This window comes from Sorex fumeus, unplaced genomic scaffold (genome assembly GCF_029834395.1).
Source record: "Sorex fumeus unplaced genomic scaffold, SorFum_2.1 ptg000015l, whole genome shotgun sequence".
NCBI lineage: Eukaryota > Metazoa > Chordata > Mammalia > Eulipotyphla > Soricidae > Sorex > Sorex fumeus.
The window spans coordinates 13,478,735-13,501,242 of NW_026606072.1; the positions used below are offsets into that span (position 1 = coordinate 13,478,735).

The 22,508-nt window shown below is 38.5% G+C and overlaps 1 protein-coding gene across 1 annotated transcript in view; it reads right to left on the reverse strand.

The window, feature by feature from the left end:
• Positions 1-22,508, reverse strand: part of NDUFAF2 (NADH:ubiquinone oxidoreductase complex assembly factor 2) — a 166,383-nt gene that overhangs the window by 142,775 nt on the left and 1,100 nt on the right. The window lies entirely within an intron of this gene.

The window sequence follows — 22,508 nt, forward strand, 5'->3', positions numbered from 1 at the left end:
TCACAGCCACTCTCTCCATCTTTTCCCCAACCCATTAATCTTTAATCCTGCTGCAAAGGAAATAAAAGGATATTAACTTTTAGGACAGGTGAAGCAAAGGGGGGTTATTATTTTGCTGTATTTCTAAGAGATCATCTTCTTTGCATTGGGCTAACAACACTCTCATACCAGGGTGGAAAAAAGTTGGATCAAGGTACGTGAGTGATGTTAAGATGCCACAGGAAATATGCTGGTGTTAGTACCTAAAAGGTAAAGAAGAAATGTCACCACAAAAAGGTCTTACATTAAGCAACAGAAATTCTGACATGTTAGGCATTAAGTCATTCATCAAAAATGTAGTAAGATTTTACTAGGTATCCAAAGTGATTAAACACATGGCTTCCAATCAAACTATATTTAGTAAGGATTTTCAAAGAGCACCTGAATTGTATCTCACTGGATAGCAATAACAGTGCAGGTAAGAAAAATATGTTCAGTTCAACTCAACAAAATATTAATGGAGAAGCAGATAGCAAGGGCACAATGAATCACAAATCTATAGTGGTGCACAATCTTCATATTGGCATTCCCTTTAGAAACAAAGTTGCAGGGGGGAGTCATTCTTTGCATTCTCCCAATCATTTTTAAACACAGGCAAATGTGAAACAGAGCTCATTAAAGATATAGGAAGACAAATATAACCCAAAAAGTAAAAATATAAGGAGGCTGGGCCCATCTGGACTTATTAGACAGAGAAAAGCCTTGAGGGGAATAGCTGGGAATGTAGGGTAGAAGAAAAAGTTAGAAGGTAATTGGGAAAAGGGGAGCAAAGTTGGCTCCCTCCCCAGGGTGTTTCTGCCAAGGAAGGAGAACAAGAATAGAACCTTCAGGAATAGTATCGTGTGGTGGCTAGAAGCCCGAAGAGAATCTGTGCCCCCCCCAAAAAAATGGTATAATACGGTAATGATTCACAGAAGGATAAGATAAAGAAGTGGACCAGAAATCATATTTTGTTCCTCTGATTCGTTCCAATGCTCTCCCTCTTTTATTTGAATATAAACTAATATGTGGTTTCCAGTCACTCTCTGTAAGCTATATCTCACATATTCATGTTACTGTAAATTTCCCTTAAGACAACCTATAACCAAAAAACGTTCACAGAACAATTCATGTGTTCAGATCTTTCATATCCAGTGGTCACTTGAACTTGTACACTAGTCTGAATGTGGGAGATTCTGAAATACAGAATTTGAAATACAAATCTTGACTTTCAAAAACTTGTATAACTTTAAATTAGACTGAATAAAAAATGTAATTACCTAAGGCTCTAAGAACTTAGGGTTTAATACTCAGCTCCTCTTGCACCATGAAACAGAGAAGTGAGAGACATATTAAACCACAGCTACATTTCCCAGCTTACGTTTTGAGTACAGGATTCACAGAACAGTTAACTAGGAGACCTATTAGGTCACAGGAGTAATGGAGGCTGTTTATAGACCATCTACCAAGAAGTCAGGTGAAACTTACCAACCCACGAGAGAGAAAACTAGGTAGCAAGGAGTCCTAAGTTTTCTAAATGACATAAGACAAGAGAGCAAGAAAGAGCTAAACTGAAGGACATATTCCTTTCCAGTTACATCCATCTTTATTCCCATTACATTGTCATTAGGGATACATTCTTGAAACTTGCATTTTGATGTCTGCATGTTGTCTTATCAAACATGCTATCAACACAGCTATATTTAAAGTATGAGAAATAGGCTCATTCATAGAGAACTTCTAAATATGGATATTATAGTTTAAAAACTATTAAAATATACCTTTGCAAAAACAGTACACAGAAAAACTCTGCAAGTCTAATGAGAAACCAGATTTACCTCACCAAGTGAAAAACCTCAGAAGGGGGCCAGGGAGCTAGTAATGCAAGGAATAAGGCCTGACCTGACCTGGGTTCAATCTCCGGCAGCATATGGCTTACTAAGTAGGTCAGCTGTGGCCCTGTGAGGCCCCATCCCCACAGTGTCCAAGCAGCACTATTTGGGCCGCCATAGCACTGAGCCACCAGTGCAAATGACTGAGTATTGCTGGAGTGGCTCCCAGTTCCCTCAGCATAGCTTGGAAGGAAAAAATAATGACTAACAACCAAAACAACAACAACAACGACGACGACGACAAACAAACCCTCAACTGTTGCATAAAAAGGTTGATGTACTATTAAGGAAACTTTATGTGGCAAATGAGTATTAAACCTACATAACTTCTCAGTTTTATAAAGTGCTTAGAGGGGTTGGAGAGATAGTAGAGCAGGTAGGATGCTTGTCAGGAGTAACCACCATGGAAAGACCCACCATTTTACTTTTAAGAAGGAGGTAGGTAACCTCTATGTTGCCAAAGATGCCATTACAATTAGATGCTACTTGAAATTTACTCATGAGATATCAGAAGTCTGCTTCTTTCTACATGAGCAAGAGAAAGAGTAAACTTAAGAGCAGTAGAATTAATCATCTGGCTGAGAGCTACCAGGCCTTGTATCAGGCAATGTGTGAAAACTACCTTACATGTCCCAGACTGTAACAATACAATCAATAACAATGCATCAGCAGCCTGAGGCTTTCAGATACCCCAAAATTGCTGCTGTGCCTTTGGCCAGACCCCAAAAACTTGGGGCAAAGTTTACCAAGAAAGTAAACGGCCAAAAGTTAGGTATGTGGGAGACACACCCACAAACCACCTCTGGCTCAGCTATATAATTGGAGGCATGGCCGCTCTGGTTCCTGATCAAACTGCTTAATGGCCATGATCCCAGAGACTCAGAAATGAATCTCGGAACCCAAAGGCTTTTGGCAGAAATGCACCCTGTTCCTGCCATATGGTCCCCCGAGCACCACCAGGGGTAATTCCTGAGTACAGAGCCAGGAGTAACCCCTGAGCATCGCCGGGTGTGACCCAAAAGAAAGAGACAGAGAGAGAGAGAGAGAGAGAGAATCTTTTCTAACATACAGGAGATTGCATCTGTCAAACAGAAAAGGAATTTTCAGGGATACACTATGTGGACTATGGAAAAAACAAAAAACTGTGCAGTCTAGTTTGAACAACCTATTCCGTTTTCCAATTATCTACCCATTTAATGTCTTCTGATTCTGTCTATCCAAAATAAGACTTCCAACTCATCAAGCCTAAGAAGTACATGGTAAAGAGATCTCCTTTCCCATTTAGCTTCTAAAACAACTCTCACAGACAAGAAATAAAGTGGAGTAACATTAAGGCCTTTCTTTTATTCTGGTGTATGTGGATGGTAATATTCTGTAAAATTTTTTAGATTTTATTTAGTCATGGATTACAAAGTTATTCAAGATTGGGTTTCAGGCATCAATCCCTTCACCAGTGTACACTTCCCTCCACCAATGTTCACCATTTCCCATCCAATCAACAGGAGCCTGCCTCTATGCCAGACACTAAAATATATCTATCTATCTATCTATCTATCTATCTATCTATATATCTAAAACTTTAGGCACTGTTGTTTACTGTACTATTACTGATAGGGTTTCAAGCATAATACTTTCAGTACCCCCTCCTCATGTTGGACCATTTCTTTTAACCACTGCCTTTGAGCTTTTGTTACTCCACTATTATGTTTCTTTATATTCTGCATATGAGAGAGCTCACTCTGTGTCAGTCTTTCTCCCTCTGCCTAACTGCATTCAGCATGATACTCTCCAGATCTGTCTAGTTAGCAGAAAAATGCAAGATTGTACCTTTTCTCGTAGCCAAGTAATGCTCCGTTGTAAATATGCACCATAGTTTCTTTATCCAGTCTTCTTATCACTAAAACAATGACTTGGGGTTTTCACATATATTACTCATAATTTTAAGTAAAAACATATCATATAACAAAAACACTTCCTAATGACATACCAAAAAGAAAAAGTAGTGACTGAATATTTTATTCATTCATATCTATTGGTTTCCCAAGGAACACATTTAAAACGCTAACAATTACCTTCTATTTGGCAAAATGAAGGCTTCAGATGGGTTGGGTTTACTTATTCATTCAATCAAATTTATTGTTGCAAAAAAACCATTCCTGAATGTCTGCTTTTTGACTATTTAAGTAGTAACTACAAAACTTCATTCTGTTGGCTCCAAACCTTGTCCTAACTTACTTTAGACTTCTAGAACTTAAAGGTTCAACTATTATATATCTCTTTCCCCATAAGAAAATGTATAGGTGGGTGCTATTTCTTGGCTCAGAGTCAAATTAAGTACTTAGTTGCCAAAATTCAGCAGGACACTTGGCAGGTAGCCAGAGGAGAAGCCTTTCTCTAAGTTGTGAATACCTCATTATAAAACTGCTATTTTTGAGATTTGAGTCCTTTCTTGGCTAAGCATGTAATTAAAAATAAAAGGGAGAGGCAATCTAGGCACATTGAAGGTAAGAATGAATGAGAAGATGCTGAAAAGATTTTATTTGCTAATGATATTAACATATAAAATGGCCATTAAAACAATTCAAATATAAAACCTGTAACTATAAAATGTTAGCTTCGGGGGCTGGAGCAACAGATAGGATAGGGTTTTGCCTTGCAAAGATGACCCGGGTTCAAGCCCTGGCACCCCATATGGTTCCCCAAGCACCTCCAGGAATAATTCCTGAGCACAGAGCCAGGAGTAACCCTAAGCATCACTGGGTATAGCCCAAACACCAAAAAAAAAAAAAAAAACCCAAAAAACAAACAAAAAAAACCAAAAATGTTTGCTTCATTTAATTTATAATTAAGCTCAACTATTGTGCCACAGTGTTATTAACCCCTAATTTCATAGCAATAGGTTATCAAGATTTATCTTTCAGTGTATGAAAAAAAAGTCATTCAAGAAGAAAGCTAAGTTGTTTATTTATTTGTCCTACGATGCTGGGTTTCAAGCCAGCAGTCACTCACACGCAAGGAAATGCTCCAATGTTAAGCAACATCTCTTGTCTCAATTAAGTATTTTAATGTTAATATCAAGTCTTTCATCATATCAGCTTTGAAATTAATAATTACAAAAGTGATTAAAACGTGACAGAGACGGTCACTGCTTTCCTTTCTTAGAGCTTCACCAACTGCTTTTACAGAATTTCCAGTGTCGGCGTCATTTTCCTCATTTGAACTACAGTTCCTACATCTTCACCACCATCGAAGTGCCCAAGACCCCACTCCCTACTGTCACGTCACTTCTGGCCCACCTTTGCATTCGCCCCATTCTGTCCCTCCATTCCTTGGTAATTGCAGTTCTGTAATTTAAAGTCAAGGAATTTTTTCACCATTGGAGACTATTTTTTTGTTTTGCTCTATATACCACAGGTGTGTGAGATTACACAGTATTTGTCCTTCTCCCTCTGGCTTATTTCACATTACATAATGATGAATAATTTTTTTTGGGGGGGTCACACCCAGCGATGCACAGGGGTTATTCCTGGCTCATGCACTCAGGAATTACTCCTGGCAGTGCTCAGGGGACCTGTGGGATGCTGGGACTCGAACCTGGGTCGGCCGCTTGCGAGGCAAACACCCTGCCCACTGTCCTTTTTTAAGATGAATGAAAGTGAGAGAAGCTAATCCTAGTTGTGATGTGCTCTATACATTTCTCCTCATATTGTACCACCTGCCTCTGAGGACCATATATGGACAGAATAATATATTTTATTCCTTTATGTAAAAAAAAGAGGCATTGCTAGGAACATTCACTAGATGTAGGTTCATTTCACATGAAGAAAGGAAAGGATCAAAATTAACATGGTAAAGAAAAACAGGGTCAGAGAGATAATATAAATATTAAGGTGTGAATCATGCATAGAGCAGACCCTGTTCTATTTCTGGTGCCACAAGGTCTCCAAAGCATTGCTGGGTGCAACTTTGGAGGCCCCCAAAAACACTGATGGAAGGATGGGCCAGGTAATTCTTGGTACCACAGCACCACATTATTAGCAAAGAATCATCAGGAGAACCTCCCACCCCCGCTCCTGAGCACCTCCTAGGAGGGCCTACCCTCTTCTCTACCCCCCAAAAAGAAAAAGAAAAACAAGGGAGCTGGGAATGTGATTCAGTAGTAAGGTGCGTATGCAGAAACTCTGGGTTTGATCCCCAGCACTGAAAAAAATAATAATAAATAAAATTTTAGAAGCAAAAGAACAAGGAAATATTTTAGGTATAAACCATCTCCCGGGTTTTTATATTCTCCAAGTGATCTTTTTCTTTATTCTGCTGCAGCTTAAAACAGAAAAGCAAAAGTAAAAAAGGTAAGTGAGGTAAGGAAAGCCAAAGTCTACCCCTGCAAAGTATCTTTTCCTCAATTAACAAACGCTAATGAAATATCTACTTTATTTCAGGTGCAACATGACCAGCATAATTAAGATCATAATAGACATGTTAGGTCAGAAGATTCTTTTAAAAAAGTCAAAAGGTATGAATGAACCTGAAATTAAAAATAGAGTTACATAAAAGCTTTGACCTTATAGTTTAAAAAGCACCTATATTGCCAGGAGTAACTCCTAAGTGCAGAGCCAGGAGGAACCCCTGAGCATCGCCAGGTGTGACCCAAGAAAAGAAAAAAAGAAAGAAAAAAGCATCTATATTCTAATCTTAGGTTCCCACAATTTATTACAGAATTAATAGAGAAACGAAATACTTTTTCATTTTATTCTTTTCTTAAAATTCACAATTGGTCATGTATCCTTGAAAAGTTCTTTAAGAGTGGTTTTTCCTCTCTGTAAAATTACTCGCTCCCCTCCAGAGATTATCTGAGGGACAAATGGCGAAACAGATATCTTCAGGCAAAGCTCCCTGCTATAGTACAACCAGAAACCAACTACATATCACAGAAAAAGAAAGGAAGGAAGGAAGGAAGGAAGGAAGGAAGGAAGGAAGGAAGAAAGAAAGAAAGAAAGAAGGAAGGAAGCCTATGTGGAATGTCAGACTCCAACAGAGAAGTAACTATCAGGATAATAAGAATTCCAAAAGATAAAAAATTAAGAAAAAAGCAGAGATCATATTTAAAGAATAGCTCTGATTTTCCCAGGCTAAGGAAAGAACCACGGATGTCCAGTAAGCTAAAGAATGCCCAAACTTCTGATTCAAAATTATATACACACACAAAAAAATTATATACACAAAGACACATCATTATTAAATTATCTAAGTCAATGATATATAAAAATATTGAAGGGTTCTAGGGAATAGAAAAAAGTACCATACCTCTATCAGTCATTTCCTCAGAAGAAAACCTACAGGCTAGAAGGAAGCAGAAAGGCATATCATATTAATAAAAGATCAGAAGCTGCCAGTCAAAAATACTTTAGCCTGAAAAGTCAGTCAAATATGATGGATAAACAAAGCCTTTTTCAAAAAAACAAAAGCCATCAGACCTGCTCTACAGAAATGCTGAAGTTTCTTCTGCATGAAAAGAAACAAAAAAACGCAAACCCTTGAGCAAGGAGATAAATTGTAATACAGTAGCAGAAACATAAACAACAGTGACACAAGACAACAAGAGATAAAAGGGGGAAAAGGAAAGTACAGAATTCATAAAGTCAAATGACAATGAGTCAAAATCAGACACAAACACGTTTTTTTAATGTTGTAAGATTAATATAACACTCAATCTGCAAGATAACCACAAAACAAAAGTCTGCAACAGAGATATCTAAAAGAATAAATAAGACATAAAATGTCTTTTCACATGAAAAGACAGAAAAAAAGCATGCATAATATGATCAAATCCCTAAAGATAGCAGTATGTTAAGTCCCATATACCCATAATGACCCTAAATTTTAATGGTCTAAACTTACCAATCAAAAGACAGAGTGTCTAAATGATTAAAAGACAAGAATCCATCTATACTATGAACAGAAGAGTCTTCTATCAAGTATAAGGACAAACAGGCCCCGAGTGAAAGGCTGGAGCAAGGTAACCCAAGCCAATAATTCAGAGAGAAGGGCAGAAAACGCTCTTTTTATATCTGATAAAATAGAGTTTGAACCAAAAAGGTAATACGAGAAAATGATGGATATTATTTACTGATCAAGGAATCAATACAGCAAAAGAGATAAAAGTAATCATTAGTATATAGATGTACCTAACATGTGTGCACTGAAATACATAAATAAATTAACAGATGTTGAGACAGTGAAGACAGCCCAGTAATTGCAGGGAATCTTCCAGCAAAGGGCATATCATCCAAACAAACTAATAAATAATCGCATTAAATGGAGTAACTGGAGACTATTTTTTTAGGGGTTTTTTTTTTCACTTTTTTATTTTTCAGTTTTTGGGTCACACTCAACATTTTCCTGGGGTAATTCCTGGCTCTGCACTATGGAATTCCTTCTTGTAGTGCTTATAGGACCATAAGGGATTCCATGGATTGAACTCATGTTGAACGTCTACAAGGCAAACGCCCTACCCACTGTACTACCACTCGAGCTCTGAAGAGACTATTTAATACAGAAACATCCGTCCCCAAAGAAATGATCACAAATTTTTCTTATTTGCATATTCTGGAGGACAGATTATATATTGTGGCACTAAAGTCTTGATAAATATGTGAAGGCTGAAATCATATCAAGCATAATTTGTAATCACAACAGTATGACACTAAAAAATCAACAACAAAAATAAAACGGGAAACACCCTAAACTAGACTTCAACAACTAAAACACCTCAAACAACTTAAACATCTTATACTACTAAAGATACTTCTGAATATCTATTAACCTACAGAGAAATTCTACTGAGTGAACTATGAACTATACCATACATCGCTATCGGAATTGTTCCAGAAACACTATGCCATGTAATCTCAAAAGGGTTCAAATAGCCACAAAAACTTGTAGGACACCTAGGGCACTCTTGAAGGGGGCAGGTCACCGCCTGCCCAAACAAAGTCCAGCAGTCGCTTGCTTACACATCCCAAAGCCATGGCTTGGGTCAGATTCCATCGCCTCAGGACTACTAAACCGGTCAGAGAACTTAACCCAGCAGAAAACTCAGGTGTTTGGATCCCGGAGGCTGAAAGCTCTGTGCCTTCTTGGAGTCAGGATGGGTTACCTCCCCCTACTTCCCTGTATTTCTGGAAGCCCCAGCAGTCATGCCCACAAACCACCTCTACCGCCATGTAAATTCAGCAGTACAATATTAAGTCCAGCTGGACTGACCAGTTAAATATTCTGGATTTTCTAGAGCGATGTCTGCAAACTCTACAACACTGATAACCCAGTAGTTGCTACCACGTTGAAGTAATGTAATGTAGAAAACAACCAATGTTAACTAGGAAAAAACATTAACACTGAAGCTTGACTTGTAACAACAACTTCGTAATCCCTCGGATAAGGACTTACGATCTGCATGGTGAGATACAACAAATTTTCACTACTTTTATTCTAAAGAAGCATCTGCTGATTGCTGTTAGCCATTTATGGGTACCAAGCAATATAAAATAAATTATGGTGGGCCTACTGTGGGGATCAGGCTTGAGGGATACTTGGGAAGATGGAGACAAGAATGGAGGGAAAGTGACAGTGGTGGTAGGATCGGTGTTGGAATATTGAGTACCTGTAACAAATCACCACGAACAGCTTTGTAAACCATAGTGTTTAAATAAAGTATAAAGTGTGTGTGTGGGGGGGAATGTGGGGCTGGAGGGAGGTGTGGAGAGGAAAATTACGTATAACAATAGTACTTGATTCACTTTTCATTCCATTAAGTAGAATTCCCTCTACTGATGCTGTTATAATGACCAGGGGTACACATAGCTGGTTGTGATGCTCACAAAATTAACTGTGGTGTTTAGCAACAGGGTGCTTGCACACTTGGCTGCAGTGCTCACTGGTGTTACTTTGCTTTGGCTTCAATGCTCACTCATGTGCTTGCCAGGACTTCCACTCTTCTCAGTCGTGGTGCTCATGCACATTCTGGTTGCAGTGCTCGCCAAGTATCACAGTGATGCTCACATATGTGCTCAGCAAGGTCAACACACTCCTGGCCCAGGTGCTTGCCAGGAGTACTCTTCAGTTTTGATGCTTGCGGGTACCAGGCTGTGGTGGGGCTGGAAGTTGTCTGCAGTGCTAAGAATTGCAAATACCTCCTCTCTCTCTCTCTCTCTCTCTCTCCCCTCTCTCTCTTTTCCCTCCCTCCCTCTCTCTCTCTCACCATCCCAATATCAACCCCACCCCCAATCAACCTTACTACCATCAACCACAGATAGCTCTTTTCTGGAACACTCCATTCCTGTAAGTGGTCCCTTTGAGTGCCTTCTGATATCGTGTGAGTAGTAAACGAACCAAAAGATATCATTTTTTTTTTAAATGGTTTTCGGAAAAAAGACCTAGAACTCAATCAATGTATATCTTCTGTTCATTTGTTTATTTTATTTTTATTTTTTTGAGACACACCTGGCAATGCTTGGGCGCTCCGTGGTTTAATTCTTGGGGATTACTCTCAGAGGTACTTGGGGGACGCTGGGATCCTGGTGATCAAACCTGATCAGCCACATACAAAGCATGCACTCCAGCCTTCTGAGCTATCTCCTTGGCTCTGGACCAATGTTTAATTTAATTTAAACTGCATGTTCAATAATAGTTATGCATAAACAGTTATGCATTTTAAAATAAAAAATATATACTTTATAAACTATAAAGTGGGTGCAACTTTTCACTTCGACCACAAGATGGAGACACCACTACCTAAAAGGCAATAAAGATAAAAGGAAATAATCACGGGAGTACTAAAATTACAAAACCAATTTGTTTGCAGTGCTAGAGATTTAACTTATACACTTACACACGCAACAAATGTGCTTTATTATTGGACTACATAGCTGGTTAACCCTACAAAATTAATTTAAAAATCACATACTTTTCTAAATCATTCTTTAAAAATGGAACTTTACTCTAACAATCAGATAGCAAAGATGGTTATCAATTCTGATATTTCTCCACACAGATCCACTCAATTGTTAACTCAATCTTTTAATACGTAACATAATTAGAATGTTTTCAAATAACAAAAAAAATTACCGAATTAAATATTATAAACCTTGAAATGCAAGGATATGTAAAAAAAGCAATAGGTTAGTCTAATTTACAATGATTCCACACAATAATAAGGAGTACCTCACAAAATAACCTTGCTAAGCCAATACTAACTTTAAAAAAAATACAAAGAATAAAACTGATAAGTACAATGAAAAGTATAAAATTCTCAGTGCTTAGTAATACAAATTGACATTCGATTAGTATTAGTATTAGCCCTCCTTGCCCCAAGGGACCCTGCCCTGGCAGCCGGCCTCCATTACCCAACTATCACCACGCTCCAGGCTGCTTTCCAGACACTCAGGCCGAAACTCACGCATGAAAGAAGCCCTATGGAACCCAGATAATGCAGAACTTCGTGACCTTGGACTCTGGACTCATGAGACCCTGGAACAGAGATCCTCTGCCTGCTTCCCCCCAGTCTCCGTGACTCAGGGATCACACCTATAAGCCTCACCCTGCCAGCACCAGATCATCTCCTCATTGACCACCCTCCAGAACTCAGGATGCTCCTCCCAGACATGAGTATAAAATGAGGCTCCCAGAACCATGCCACTGGATTCTGCGCCAGGCTGTGGGGTGGGTGAGAGCCCTCCCCACTCCAAGGGACCCAGTCCTGACAGCCAACCTCCACTACCCACCCAACCACCGCCATGCTCCAGGCTGCTTTCCAAACCGCACAGCTGCAAACATTGTAAGATACTTCCTACCCATTTTCCACTATTACTATACCATATCTGATGGAGTTCAGCCATTAGGCAACAAATCCTAGAGAAAAAATATATAAATATATGCCTCTCAGAGAGCCAGGCAAGCTACCGAGAGTATCCCGCCCACACGGGCAGAGCCTGGCAAGCTCCCCGTGGCATATTCAATATGCCAAATACAGTAATGACAAAAGGTTTCATTCCCCTGACCCTGAAAGAGCCTCCAATCATTGGGAAAAGATGAGTAAAAGAGGCTGGTAAAAATCTCAGGGCTGGGAGGAATAGAGATGTTACTGGTGCCCGCTCGAGTAATTCAATGATCAATGGGATTACAGTGATACAGTGACACTAATAAATTTTTATTGCTGTCATAGAAAATAATTTTATAAAATCGTCAATTCAAAAGTGAACAAGTAGTTCTCTTACAAAAAATATTATCAGCCTCACTCAGAAACAAATATGACATATTAGTCTTTCATCACTAGCTTTCATTTCAGTCCCAAAAGTCCGAAATTTCCCTTCCTCGGAAGTATGGGACTTTTCGGACTGAAATGTTGTCAGTGACAACAATATTGTCACTGTCACTGTCACTGTCCTCCTGTTGTTCACCAATTTGCTAGAGCGGGCGCAGTAACGTTCCTTAATTTCAAAGCTTAATGGAACTACTGACAAGTATGATTGTGAATATATTTCATTCTTTTTCTCTCTTGGGTGGAAAAACATGACATCCAAGAAAATATGGCAGGTAGATGAAATCCTACCGCCATGAGATGCAAATGCAAAGAAAAACTGTAAGGAAAACATCAATATTTTCACTTTGCCAAAATACAATTAACTTTTCAATATATGCAAGCATGTGCACACAAACTAAGGGAATGAAATAAGCAAAGAAATAATCACAAAAGAAAGTGACTTAAACATGGGAATTTAAAATGAACATGCTTACTTGTAAGACAATGTTAATAAAAATTTAAAAATTAAATGATCAGGGATGTAGTTCAATGATAGAGCACATATCCTATGTATGAAGGCCTAGGTTTGATTCTCAGCATCAAAAACAACAACAAAAAATGAAGATAATAAATTATAAATTCAATATTCAGATCATCCTGATGGAAATGCCTACTACTGTCAATTATATTAAACTTCTAGGTCTTTCTAAAAGAGAAGCATATTTTAACTAAAATCATGCAGCATTTTAAGATATTCATTCAATTTGATGATGCCCACAGTGACTTTGCATTATGTGATCTCTGCCAAATCAAGACAGTATATTTACTCATTTGTAATATTATATATACAATTCAAATGTTTTTAATATTCTAAATTTAATTTTATTTTTATAAAGTTGTTCACAACAATTTAAAATTTTTATTAATTCTTCAAAATACCATTGCCACATACACTGTTATACATTATTGACTAGAAATAATCTCTAATCCATTTAAAAATGCCTGTCCTAAGAGTGAGTAGTCTATAAAAAGACACTGTGTTTATTAGGAAGAAAAACACTAATTCAATTATTTTAGAGAAAGGATTCGTTCATCAAATCAGCTCCAAGAAAACTAATAAGATGGCAGTCTTTATTTTTTAGAACAATGTTGCCACCTACTGGAAATATCTGAAATGTCTTCATCATTTCTCAAATATTAGCACAGGTATTCAAAAGCACTACATCGAGATCTTCCAATTACCTGCTGAAACAAGATCACCTTACTTAATAATTCTGACTGTTTGAATTTTCTAATGGCTCTTAATAGAATATTTCACTCTACTATCATCAAGACTGCTAAACACTAAATCCCATTTTAAAGTCATCTGGGCATTCTTTTGAACACTTTTACATAATGTTCATATCCCACGTTTTTTTCTCAAGAAAGATCTAGCATGAAATTTGTGATGATTATGCCATAAAATATAATAGCTACATCTCAATTCAACGCCAATTAATTACAAGACTTTAGTATATTTAAATATGAAATATGAATGGTTTGGGTAAAATCGTCAAAAATAATTCAGCTCTATAATTATACATAATAATAGATGATATAGGTTTTGATTTCTTAGATGGCATTGTCTAAGCGGTATAAAAGAAGACTGAGTAATCTAACAGAAGCTTGATGCGAACAAAGAACTTATATTCAGAACACTAAACCACGTGAATAGTTACAGAAAAGGTGGTCGTCTAATGAGAGTTTTTTAGTGTCTGAAAAATAAAATTAAGGTCAGGTATGTGGCTTAGCAATAGCATACACGCCTTGCATGTGTGAGGACAGGGGTGGGCAGGAGAGGAAGAGAAAAAGGAGGAGGCGGACGAGGAGGAGGAGAGATGATAAACTGTTAAAGATTGCCACCAGCTTTACGGTTTTGTAAAAGTAATTCCTCATTTTCTAAAGTTTTAAATATTTCTTTGCTTTCATTTTTTATAATTCTGGGTCCATAATACCACAATTCATCCAATGGCTATTCACTGAACACCTAATTCTACGCCCAGGCAAATATACATGAAAATCACTTAAATCTTTTTTTTTTAATTAATTAATTAATTTATTTTTTTACAGTTGTAGATTTACAATTTTTTTTGTGCTTGGGCTTCAATTATACAATGATCAGATACCCATCCCTCCACCAGTGCCCGTTTTTCACCACCATGGATAATATCCCTCCCACCCCCATCCCCCCATCCCCCCCTGCCTCTGTGGCAGGGCAATCCCCTGTGTTCTCTCTCTCCGTTTGGGTGTTGTGGTCTGCAAAAGAGGCATTGAGTGGCAAACATGTTCAGTCCATAGTCTACTTTCGACATGCATCTCCCCTCCTGGGAGGATCCTCTAAACATCCTTTATTTGGTGCTCCCTTCTCTATCTGAGCTGCCCTTTCCTCTAGAATGCCTGACTGGCCACTAAGCTATGGAGTAATCCTCCTGGTGCTGATCTCAGCTATTCTTGGGTATTAATCTCATATTTTGTTACTTTATATCCCCCAGATGAATGCAATCTTTCTATGTCTATCCCTCTCTTTCTGACTCATTTCGCTTAGCATGATACTTTCCATATTGTACCACTTGTATGTAAATTTCATGACTTCATCTTTTCTAACAGCTACATAGTACTCCATTGTGTAGATGTACCAAAGTTTCTTTAACCAGTCATCTGTTCGTGGGCATTCAGGTTTCTTCCAGTTTCTGGCTATTGTAAAGAGTGCTGCAATGGAAAATCACTTAAATCTTAACAAATGAAATAATTATCTCATATCTGTCCCTATATACAAGGCAATAAAAACAAGAAAAAAATCAGTACTAGACTCTTGGTACTTATCATTAATGTAGGCTTTACTAAAAAGACAGGAGGCTATACTAAACTGAGAATAAGATGAGGGGAAAACAGGTTTCTACTAGTATCAGTGGTTGCATAACACATGAGATGTGGTAACTGTAGTTTAAACTAGCTAGAGACATATAGCTAGAGACACCAGAGGCAAAGCTCTATGGTGAGAGCACATGCCTTTTGCATGTAAGAGGCCTAGGTTCAATTACCAGCACCACATGTTTCCCTGGGCATACAGTCAAAATAAGCTGGAACCAGGTGTGGTCCAAAACTGCACTACCGGAACAAGAAGGTAAATGAACAACCAGCAATTTCGTGATATTAAGGAACTGCAGATGTGTGTATTTGGCAAGGATGTTAGTGTTATGAGTATAGTTTAAGAGTATAGTCTTATAAGAGATATATGATGAAATATTTATAGACAAATTCAGATGATGCTTGGTATTTGCTTTAAAGCCAGATGAGTGGGCACAGCGAAAATAAAATTTAACCATGACTGAATAACTGTCGGAAGTTTAGTTTTATCATTCTATTTTGAAATATTTTGTAATTCAATAGTTTAAAACGAATAAAGGGATAAAACTGAAATGACTGTTGTGTTAAAAACAGAAGGTAAAATCCAACTACTATGTTTTCCTCCTTCACCAGGTAACATAGACAGTGAGGCTGTGTGCTTTTAACCTGAGCCACCTTCTGTTCCTCGCCCTACGTCACCCTTCTCTCATATTAAGTAACTTTTGACTATAAGCAAATTTCAATTTTAGATTTACAAACCTCAATTCTATTTTATGTATTTTTTGGTCTGGGGCTAACATTGAGCGATGATCAGGGCTTAGTCCTGACTCTGAGCTCAGGGAGCACTCCTGGCGAGGCTGGAGGGGGACCATATAGGCTGCTGGGAGCTGCATTTTCAGAGACAAAATTTTGCTTGGTTGGTTTTTTGGACCATACTAGCAATGCTCAAGGAACTGTATGGGATGCCGGGTATGGAACCCAGGTTGGCCATGCGCAAGGCAAGCACTCTACCCGCTGTACCATCACTCTTACCCCTAAGACAAACATTTTCAACTAAAAAGCATAAACTCAGGACATGTTATTATAAATAATGTGATTGGTTCATTGAAATCCAAATATATGTGAATACACTCATAAATCTAGAATATAGAAACTATAATTTGAGAGTAGAAGCTTTCATTAAATGCTAGCATAATTTTTTCTTTGCCCATAATTTTATACAAATGAACAAGTAATGTTTCATTAAAAACAGAGGACAAAATTTAAAAATTAGCAATAATTTTCTAATTAAATGCTGAAAGTAAACAGGGGATTTATTTCATAATGATTAAAAAGTTAATAGTTTGAAAATGGGAGGTAATGACCTAGAAATACATGATTAATTACGTTCTCCTAAATCCAACTAAGCCTACAATTTTAGTGATCACCTCTATAAAGGTGGTTTCCAGGCCCATCTTTTTTTAAAATCTGTATTTAACTGGTGACATTTTTCAGAACTGCAGATTTAAGTATACATTACCTGATTAAACAGCTTCACCATCTATAGACAAGAAATTCTATTTACTTTTCACTAACCCAATCCTAAAATCTGCTCCTCTATTTACATCCATCACTATCAGCCTCTACTTATACAAATAGTCCATAGTAATCCATCTCTCCCCAGATTTAAGATAATAAAATTGAGTTTGACCTCTTTTCTTCTCTTTTCCCTCCCACCAGGCTACGTCACTATCAAGTCTCCAAATTTGGCTGAGTCAACACCTTCTTTCCATATTCATCACTTCAGCACAATAAACATGCCTTCTAGTACCACAACAAATGTAGCAACAGCCCTGTTTAATAGTATTTAGTTTCCTCCATCTTCCTCTAGTTAATCTTCCACAGGACCTACAAAGTCATTTTTCTGCCAGCAGTCAAGTCACACAAACTCTCCTCTGTTGGAAGCATTCCATGGCTACCTATCACCTACAGAACAAAGAACAAACATCAAAACTACAGCATTCAAGGCCTTTTGTCATCTCACCTTGTCTATCGCCTCATTAAAATAGCTTTCATAAGCCTACCTATGTGGAATTAACTTCTAATCTCTTTGGTATTTCCTACCCATTCTTAGCCATGATCAGAAATAGTCCACTACTCTAAAAATTCATTTCTAACATAGCTCTAATAACCTTGAAGATGCCTCTAATAATTCAGACAACTAAATACTGGGCTGGAGATGCAGCTCAGGGTTACAGCACATGCTTCCCATAGATGAGGGCCTGGGTATGACTGTCATACCCACCCATGCACACACAACCAACCTAAACATCTACTTTCTCATCTGTTCTGAATTAAAAGGCTATACCAATAAACTTCATCCTTTCTACTTAACACTCTACTCAATACTTGAAGCTCCTCAAATCTTCTCTTCCTAAGACATACTTTCTCTAGATTCACAGCTAGAAACCACAGGTATTTCTAGAAAATGATCATCATCCTAACTACTCTTACCTAAGTGCTCTAGATTATCAACCGTTGCTCCTGAAGTGTCATAAGCAGACCCAATACCGAACTCCAGTGCTTTTATAAGTTGTGCAAAATATTCACCTTCTCACCCAAATTTGGATGTTCACAATGCCTATTACTAACTTAACGATTCTAAATAGTCCTTCAGTTATTTAATGGGTATATTTATTGAGTGCAGATGTTTAACATTTGCAGAGGAGGAGAAGGTTAAGATAGTAAAATAGGGATCAAACAGGGACTCAAGATGATGATCAAGGATAGAAACACATGCTAGGTGTTTGAAGACTGGTACACAGGTTCGGGTTCAGAAGGCTCTATGGTCACAAGTCCAATCCTCAGTATCCCACATGCACTGAGTACAATCCAGGAAGCTCTGCCTTATGAGATGGGCATTTCTGGCCACACTACATCCCAGGTGTACGAAGGCACCACAAAAAGGGCTATAACCCAATCCCAACCCCCACCTCCCACTACTTGTTAGCACAGCAACTTAAAAGATGTGAGAGCACCACTATCCGGAATTATGACCTCTGCCAAACACATATGTGAGCACGGCAGTGATCCCCAGTGAGCACAGCAGCCAAAACTTGAGGTTAACAGAAGGGCGAACCCAACTGGCCTGTGTGTGCAAACTCTGTAAGTAACGTCCATCCTGGTGAGCACCAGAGCCATGTATGCAAGTCTGGAACCTGATGTGTGACCTCTCTGGTGAGTATGTGCGAGCCACACGGTCTGGCGTGTGTAAAATCTCTGATTATTGGAATGCCACCACCATTAACAACAATGTCACATATCCCCAGTGCAGCAAAAATAAAAACGAAGTGAAGCGGAAAGGGGAATTAAAATAAAACGATAACTTATCTCAGAAGACCTTATCAAACTGAGATAAATGTAATCAATTAGAGACAAACTCAGCTAGAGAGAGAAGACAGGTATAATAACAGAAATTTTGGTTAGGTGTTCCGGGGGTCACACCTGGCAGTATGGGAGGGGCAAAAGGCTACTCTCAATAGTGCAGGGAATTGGGGCTCGCAGTGATCCAGGGCCTCTGCACATTTAAGGGGTTACACTCTGACCCACATCCCAACCCCAACAAGGAATTTTGACATAGTTCATTAAAGGATTCATTCCCCATCATCAATCAAACCTTCAATGAAAACATGTCAAGTAATAATACTTTATGACAAATGTAAACTATCTACTATATTGATAACTTTTAATCTACATATGCCCACTTTTAAAGAAAAATTAAAATTTCAACAATCAATTCTAAACTGAAATTTAAACTGACTGGACAATACTCAAGAGACTTATTTTAAGTTATACAACATCTTTTCTCTCATTAAATTATATTTTATGTAGTATATAAAGTAGTTTTTTGATGACAATCACCACACTGTTAATGGAATTAATGGAAAAAGCAATTTCCTCTTAAAAGTTCTTTAACCCTCTTTCCACTGAGTTAATGCTCAACAATTTATGCAACTGAAAGAAAATTTAAAGACATGAATAAAGACCAAATTTTCAGATCAGGGTATAGCAAAGTTAGATAATTCATTCTGACAAAAATCTGCTTTATTTGAAACAAATTAAAGATACTCCCCCTGATTTACAGAGGAAGCCTTAGACTACAGGTAACAATATTTACAGTGTGCACATGTCTGTGCCACCTGCCTTTAAAAACAGAGACACTGAGATGATAGCAGCATACAATTATTCTCCTACATCATCAATAAAACTGTTCTCACAGTCTAGAGTACATCAACTTAAAAAGTCAAACAGATTTAAGGTATAAACTGGCACGAGCACTTTGGAAAATGTAGTATTATAGTTAATTTAAAAATAAGAATTCTTTCGCTCACAAACTACGCTATTTCTGAGTAGACATTTGGTTTAATCTAAACCTTTCTTAACAATATTGTATTTTCATGGGAATAAACAATGAAAACTGGTAATTTCATTTGGTTTGGTTTTGATTTCTGGTCCTCACCCAGCGGCACCCTGGAGCTACTAATGACTGTGCTCAGGTGGTGATGAGAGACCTTATACAGTGCGGAGGACAGAATGGGGGTTGGCACAATGCAAGACAAACATCCTAACACCTGTTTTCTCTCTCCAGCCCCTTATAATCTTTTTTTAAAGTGCAGAAGTTTTAAGTAGGTACATTACCAAAGATCTATGGGTAGCATATAAGCCCATCAGAAAGATTCTCAGCATCCTGAATCACAGGAAAATGAAAAAAATGTTTAAATGATGATCTGTCACTATCAAATATATACAATAGCTACAATAAAAACAAAAAATTGTCAGTACCAAATGCTGCTGAGAATATAAAACTACAACTTTCATGCATTTCTGGCAAGAGTGCAAAATGATACAATCAATCTGTAAAATAGTTTGGTTGTTTCTTGTAAAGATGCATATACATTTGCCCTATGAGCGGGCGATGCCACTAGAAGTGGGATATATTCAAGAGAAATAAAAAATTCTGCTCACACAAAATGTACGGGAATGTTTGAGATTTTTCTTATAATCACCGAAAGCTGGAAACAACTGAAAGTATTTCATATGATTAATGGATAAAGTGTGGTAGAACCATACCATGGAATACTCCATAGCAGTAAGAAGTAACTAATGACACATGGATAAATCTTAACTGTTATACAAATGAAATAAAGTAAGCTCGAAAGAGTGTATCTGATTGGGCTTCCACTGCTGACAGAGATCACAACTGATCTCGGAGAGACACCAGCAGCTGAATGATCTCAGGTGTGCCCCACTGAAACTGGGCCAAGATCTCTCGACCCTAGGCAAGATGCCCCCAGTAGGGAGCAGACAAGTCCCCACCTTGCGGAAGGTCCAGGGTTCCACCCACCCACATCCTGCTACAGCTACTGTCAGAGTAAAGGTCCCGCTTCACGACTTTGAGAGATGCTGGTGGGTGATTATCCCAGCTCCAAAACTCCCGACGGGTGCTGCTACATATGAGGCCGCACAGAGCCAAACTTCAGAGCTGATAGCACAGTAAAAGCACAGAAAATCAGATGGGAAAATTGAGTAGAAACCCATTAAGCTTAATGAATGAAAACAATAACACAGAAGGCTCGACTAGCACAGTAAATCTTCAATCGTGACTTTAGCAACACCATTACAAGATATACGTTATAACAAGGAATGTACAACATTGGAGGCTGGGTGGGAGACTGGGGAAACTTGATGGGACTGGTTTTGGAATACTGAATACCTAAAACAACTGTATTGTGAACAACTTTGTAAAGCACGGTGTTTAAATAAAGTTTCATTCAACGCAAAAAAAGAGAGACTACATTCCGCATAATTGCATTGATACAATAAACTGGAAGGGTAAAACTATAGGAACACAACACAGATCAGTAATTGCTAAAGGCTGGGTATAAAAAAGAATGAACTACTAATAGATAAGGGATTAATAGAGAGATAAGGAATAGATAGATAAGGAATAGATAAGGAATTCATTTGTCAAAAATCATAAAACTGCATCATAAAGGGTGAATATTATATATGTAAATTATACTACAATTTTAAAAAATCAGCCATTTTGTCTATTTTATAGGTTACTGACGATGACTTATGGAAAAGAAACCTTTTTTTTTTTTTTTTGTCTTTGGGCCGATTTGCTCGAGCGGGCCCAGTAACGTCTCCATTGGAGACTTTGGTGTTACTGTGTCCGGCATATCGAATACTCTCGATTCGCTCCAGCACAGCGGGTAGGGCGTCTGCCTTGCACGCAGCCAACATGGCCGACCCGAGTTCGATTCCTCCGCCCCTCTCGGAGAGCCCGGCATGCTACCGAGAGTATTCGATATGCCAGACACAGTAACAACAAAGTCTCCAATGGAGACGTTACTGGGCCCGCTCGAGCAAATCGACGATCAACGGGAGGGCCTTTTACCTTGACCTTGTCTTTGGGTCACAGCTGTCTGTGCTCCTGGCTTTGCACTTAAGAATCATTCCTAACAGGCTAGGGGAACCACATGGGATATCAGGGATCGAATCTGGATCAGCCATGTGCAAGCGAGTGCTGGTATTATCATTCCAGCCCCAGGAAAAGAAACTTCTTTCCATCATGCATGCAATCTGTCAATTCATCACCCTCCTCATTTTTTGTGGACTTTTATTCTTTAAGGCATATTCTCTGTCTTGACAGAGATCATAAATGTATACAGAAAACAAGTTATAGTAAATTACTGAAAGGAGATAGGGAAAACAACTTTGAGTGATCAATCATAAAATAAAGTTCATATCAGCTAAGGAGAAAGGAAGGAATGTAGGAAGGGAGGTAGGAATTCCCTTTTGCCAAAAGTTGTGAGAAACCAATGGTACACAATTTTGGAAAAACCATGGTGCTTCCCAACACCGTTATTTTTATCTCTAATTTTTAAATGAAAAGTCTATGAACTGTGAAGTACAATTATTTGTCCCTAATCCCTCCGCTACTGAGATTCTGACCCGAAAACCTGAGATCTTTTTGGGGAGAGGGGCCAGAGCACTGGGTCCACCCCAAGCGGTTCTTGGGCAACCAGATCCGGATTCAATTCTGGGGCCAGAGGATGCGGTGCCTGCCTTGTGGAGCTGGGGACTGGGACCATAATTGCTGGAGGGCCTCTGTGGCTACATTAAAGATGCTGGAGGAGGGCGGTGGATGGGGGATGCGGGTGGATGGTTTGCTGCCTGCGGTTGAACCCGAGTCCCTTTTGTAATCTGTCCGAACCAGCCTCAAATCTTTTGACAGCTTGGAGACACGAGGTCACGGCGTTTCAAAGGCTAACACCCCTAAATATCACTTCTTTGCAGATATCCAAAATGCTAGCATCTCAGTGGTTCGAGTTCGCTTCTAAAACTACGTGCAACCAAATGGAGGGTGTCTG